Below are 6,169 nucleotides of genomic sequence, written 5' to 3'. Positions count from 1 at the left end.
AGGTTCAGCAAGGTTCGTGTGTAAGCAGCAGGGTTCGCAAAAATATCACCCATGAATGAAAAAAGTCAAATTCTCTGATTGTTACCCACAAATGCTTCAAAAATCCTTTTCAGACTGTCCTGTGGCGGCATCAGACACCGCAGATGAAATTTATGAGGAAAATAACAAAAACAAACGTAAACACGACACCGATGAGCATTTAACAACTCATTTCTCATTTCGTGTCGTCATCATCCGCGCCTGTCACGTGTCCATGACGTCACCGCCGCGCTCTTCGTGTCCACTTGGCGCTCATTGGCAGAGCAGACGCGTCTTCACCTGAGCACGAGGAGGAATTGGCGCCCCGATGTTTAGATTTACCTGAGGTTCGCTTCCCGGGTCCTCCCTGCGTGGAGTCTGCATGTTCTCCCCGTGTCTGCGTGGGTTTCCTCCGGGCGCTCCGGTTTCCTCCCACAGTCCACAGACATGCAGGTTAGGTGGATTGGTGATTCTAAATTGGCCCTAGTGTGTGCTTGCTGTGTGGGTGTGTTTGTGTGTGTCCTGCGGTGGGTTGGCACCCTGCCCGGGATTGGTTCCTGCCTTGTGCCCTGTGTTGGCTGGGATTGGCTCCAGCAGACCCCCGGATTCAGCGGGTTGGAAAATGGATGGATGGATGTTTAGATTTATTTAGAATTGCTTTATGTATTTTTAAGTCAGCACAAGAGGAAGTCAGTTAAAGAAGCGCGTAGCGAAGAACAACTGGGTCGGGGACACTGAGTTATGACGGGTTTGAGAAAGTCTGGTAAATTAAACATTCATTTTAAGGCGAAGTTTAGTTCACGACATTCTACTTTACTGACAAAATAAACTACGAGAATAAAGTGGAAATGTCGGCAATAAAGTCAACAGTCTACTTTATTCTAGGCATATAGTTTTTTTTCTTCAGCATGGCCCTAATACGCTTCCGTACACATGAGCTGAATTAGCCCACCGCAGGGCACACACACACACACACCAAGCACACACTATGGACAATTTGGACTGTGGGAGGAAACCTGAGCAGACAAGGGGAGAACATGCAAACTCCACGCAGGGAGGACCCGGGAAGCGAACCCAGTGCTGCCCACTGCGCCACCCTGCCGCCCAGCTCCTAATGTGAGAAAATTAAACAGACAAAAACATAGCACGGCTCTGGAGGGACTGAGTTTATTATATTAAAGCACTACAAACGATAAATGTTGTTTGGCAAAATACTCTGCTGTAGTTTATAAGTGAGCCCCATAGCTAAGACTTAGAATTTTAGAAGGGTGTAGAAGGGGTGTCGGAGAATAGAAAATGTTAGGTGATCGTTCACATTACACTCCTATGTGTTTGTAGATCCAGCTGGCATAAAAAAGTGGGATGTGGAACAGGACATTGGGCACAAGAAATGATGAAGCCATTAAAGTGGCGGCTGCACTGCCTCTCTGCTCAGCGGCCGCCGTCGTCTGTTGGTCCAAAGCAGCGACGCCGATGAAGTGCTGCACTCTGGCGCCCACTGCTGGTTACAATGCAGGGCTGCAGGCACTGGGCGGCGACGCTCGTTCAATGTGATCGCATAAAGCGAAGCCTGGCGCATGAAGTGAAGGGCCGAATGCTGCTGCTGCTGCTGCTGCTGCTCCTTCATGGAGTGGGAGTTCAAATCCCCCAACCGGACACCGTCTCCATTGTGCTGGCCCGTCTCCAAAGGCTCGCTCGTGGAGCCCTCGCACCGTCACCCCTGTGCAGAAAGAGCTCACTAACTGTGGTGTCCGTTACATGGGAGGGATGGGCGACGATGAGATCCACCCACAAATGGCCTAAAGACGGACTTCTACAAACACACACACCCTGGGTGCAGAAAACTTTAAGTATTAAAAATAATAATAAAATAAAAACCACTGTGCCAATCATGTAAAATAATGAAATGTCCTCCAGCCTGAGCTCATCCACCTTTTCATGTAAAACGTAACTTCATCAATAAGAAAAAATACAAGCTGGTCGTCCATTATTTATCAGGCACATCCTCCCTAAATGAACAAACTCAAAGTACAATGTATACTAAACAATAAAATAAAATAAAACGATGATGAATATAAATATAAATAATAATAATAATAATAATTCATTACATTTATATAAATATACACACTGAGAGTAGAGCATCAGCTCAGTGACACCTGTGGGCTGTTGATGAGCTCAGTGAGGTAGCAGAGGGGCTCATCAGCTCATCAGGTTCAGCTGCTGTGGTGAGGGGGGGGGGGGGCAACAATGAGAAGACCCCCAAAACAGGAATGAATGGGTTAACAGGTGGGGGGAGGCCACTGAGATCTCTCCTGTTTTGTCACTTATTTTGCATTTGGTTACAGTCAGCGTCACTACTGGTGGCATGAGGTCATACCTGGACCCTGCAGAGCTGGCACAGGTAGGATGGCACATCAATACCAAGTGGCATTGCCAGGTGGTTTGCTGTGTCTCCCAGCACAGTGTCAAGGGCATGGAGGAGATTCCAGGAGATGGGCAGGCAGTTACTCCAGGAGAGCTGGACGGGGGGGGGGGGGCATTGAAGGTCCTTAACCCATCAGCAGGACCCACCAGTATCTGCAAGGAGGAACAGGATGGGCACTGGCAGAGCCTACAAAATGACCTCCAGCAGGCAGGCCGGGCAGGACACTGGTGTGAAGGTCTTTGACCAAACAATCAGAAACAGACTTCATGAGGGTGGTCTGAGTGGGCACCGTGGAGCTCGATTGGCATTTGGCATAGAATACTAGAATTGGCACCCTGTGCTTTTCACCGGTCACCCTGAGCACACGTGACAGACATCAAAGGGTCCGGAGAAGCTGTGGAGAACGTTATGCTGCCTGTGACATCGTTCAGCTTGACCGGTTTGGTGGTGGGTCAGTGATGGTCAGTCTGGGGGGGGGGGGGCATATCCATGGAGGGACAGACGCACAGACCTCTACAGTTTTTTTCTAGAATTTGCCTGAACATTCCAGTTGATTTTGCGACTTCTCTCATCACAATAAGAATCAGAGTTCGCTTGCAGGAGCGACATATTGGCACTAATCTGAGACAGAGGCTGTGGGCCGAGGGGGGGGGCAGCGTGACGTCAGGGGTGGGCAGTCGGGCAGGACCCTCCTCGCTGTCCTGTTTCACTACTACATGAGCGGAGCCACGGGGGACGGCTAGTTTTAGATAAGGAAGACAGAAAAAGCATCAAGGTAAGGCAGCTGTGCTCACTCATCATGGCACCACCGAGGGATTGGCGCGTGCGTTTGAACCTGTCGTGTCTCTCGATTTGTTTTTCATTTCTGTCGGTTACTGGATGGATTAGCACTAAAACACAAGTAATATGATAGTTAGAATTTGTTACTCACCCTCACCTGTTCTGTTTCTCTTCTCTGTACTTAAATGTGGCACTTGATGCCACTGCCCACCGGCCTGGCACCACTGCCCACCTACCAAGTTGTTCTGCCTGCCTAAGGTAAAGTCATCTCTGATGGAGGATCGCAGGATTTTGTCGGATTGGCTGGTCCAGCTGTGGATTGGCCAATAGGGGGAGGTCTCCAGAACTCTGAACGAGTCCAAATCCTATTATGGGATGTCACCTCCTGGTGGCTGCTCTGCTCTGTCCTTGTCATATTGCATTGTATTGAGGAGTCCTTGTGTTTTTGTTCTGTGTATGGACACCCACTGCACGCCCAGCCTACCTGCTAAGGGGTCTCTCGTTGAACTGCCTTTCCGGAGGTTTCTTCCATTTTTTGGGGGTCTTTTCTTTGTCTTCTTAGAGAGTGAAGGCCTGGGGGGGCTGTCAGAAGGCGGGGCTTGTTAAAGCCCATTGTGGCCCTCCTTGTGTGATTTTGGGCTACACAAATATAAATTGTGTTGTATTGTACTGGATGTAAAGGAGAAGGCAAATTTTCCAGTTACACGTCACTAAGGTAAAAATGTCACCGGACTCTGCAGATGGGACGATAAGAGCGGTCGTCTGTTTCAGTCCACTTTGTTCTTGAGCTCTGCCATCAGCGCACCTCACGTTGTCTCAATTCACGCTTTGGGTATCCAAAAGCTGCCAGCTGCTCACCTGCCATTAGCGGACTGTGCGGACAGGTGGGCTTTACACACATCAGGAGGATCGGTCATTGATGGTCTGATGGCAGTGTGTGTGCCACGTGGGCACACAGCTAATGGATCGCTCATTGATGGTCTGATGGCAGTGTGTGTGCCACGTGGGCACACAGCTAATGGATCGCTCATTGATGGTCTGATTGCAGTGTGTGCCACGCGGGCACACAGCTAATGGATCGGTCATTGATGGTCTGATGGCAGTGTGTGTGCCACGTGGGCACACAGCTAATGGATCGGTCATTGATGGTCTGATTGCAGTGTGTGTGCCACACGGGCACACAGCTAATGGATCGTTCATTGATGGTCTGATTGCAGTGTGTGTGCCACGTGGGCACACAGCTAATGGATCGGTCATTGATGGTCTGATTGCAGTGTGTGTGCCACACGGGCACACAGCTAATGGATCGTTCATTGATGGTCTGATTGCAGTGTGTGTGCCACGCGGGCACACAGCTAATGGATCGGTCATTGATGGTCTGATGGCAGTGTGTGTGCCACGCGGGCACACAGCTAATGGATCGGTCATTGATGGTCTGATGGCAGTGTGTGTGTGCCACGCGGGCACACAGCTAATGGATCGGTCATTGATGGTCTGATGGCAGTGTGTGTGTGCCACGCGGGCACACAGCTAATGGATCGCTCATTGATGGTCTGATGGCAGTGTGTGTGCCACGGGCACACAGCTAATGGATCGCTCATTGATGGTCTGATTGCAGTGTGTGTGCCATGCGGGCACACAGCTAATGGATCGCTCATTGATGGTCTGATGGCAGTGTGTGTGCCATGCGGGCACACAGCTAATGGATCGCTCATTGATGGTCTGATGGCAATGTGTGTGCCATGCGGGCACACAGCTAATGGATCGGTCATTGATGGTCTGATTGCAGTGTGTGTGCCATGCGGGCACACAGCTAATGGATCGTTAATTGATGGTCTGATTGCAGTGTGTGTGCCATGCGGGCACACAGCTAATGGATCGTTAATTGATGGTCTGATTGCAGTGTGTGTGCCACGCGGGCACACAGCTAATCTGTGGGTTGTCGTTGATCAAATCCTCATTTCTCTCAATGACCTGCAGATCAGTTTCTAACGTTGATGTCGGGTGTCTTTTCTTTTCTGCTTGATATTCCGAGTCTCTCCATTAAAACGAAACTACCCTCCAAATGAGAGACGGCTCCTTTTCTTTGTAAGCGAGCAAACGTACAAATTCAGCAGGGGATCAGACCCTTACTATGCCCCCCACTGCACCAGACTGATGATAAATAACGCTATTGTGCCCAAACACAAGCCATTGTCTTCAAAGAGCTGCAGACCCCCAGAGATGAGCACCAAAGTCCCGGTGAGGTTCACTCAGAGACGTCCTCTCCGTCTCGGACACAGTGGACAAAGGCAGATGGGCCGTTGATCTTGAATGCGTTTATTTAGGAATTCATTCAGATTTCTAAATACAAACATCTCCAACTGTAACTAAAGTACAAGAAACATTTAAAAATGAAAGAAAAAAAAAAAAAACCCAAAGCCCCCCTGCTGAGCTAAAAGGCCGTGGGCTTCATTTGGACTTTGGAGTCCGAGCTTCTGAAGAGCGCGTGTGGCTCCCATTTGTAAAAGCTCGACGCACTTGAATGATTATCCCCCCCCCCCCCCCCCCCCCGCCCCATTGTATTCTTGTCCTTGCCAGTTAGTGGCAAACGCATCTGCCAAGCAGGAGCCAAGTGTGTGTGTGGCACGGCTCAAAATGGACAGAGACCACCACACAATGGAAACCAAAAAGTGATGGACAACTGGGTGAGCCGCCGACTGTAAAGGTTCTAAACGGATGGGCTTTGGTCGCACCCCCCGTCCCCCCCCCAGGGTGATACGGACCCTTCAGCGAGAGTCAGTCACAGCCACAGCTATTATTGCTAAAGTACGGGGACGTTTAGCTGACTTGTGTCACGGGCGACCGTCGCCAGTGTCACCAGTAGACACGACTTGCTGGGTTTCTAAAGCCCCCCCATGCAGGTTTACTAGCGCTCCTCCGTGCTGGACACCATGAACTACA

The sequence above is a fragment of the Erpetoichthys calabaricus genome, chromosome 11 (assembly GCF_900747795.2).
Source record: "Erpetoichthys calabaricus chromosome 11, fErpCal1.3, whole genome shotgun sequence".
Taxonomy (NCBI): Eukaryota; Metazoa; Chordata; class Cladistia; order Polypteriformes; family Polypteridae; genus Erpetoichthys; species Erpetoichthys calabaricus.
This window is presented reverse-complemented; position numbering follows the sequence as displayed.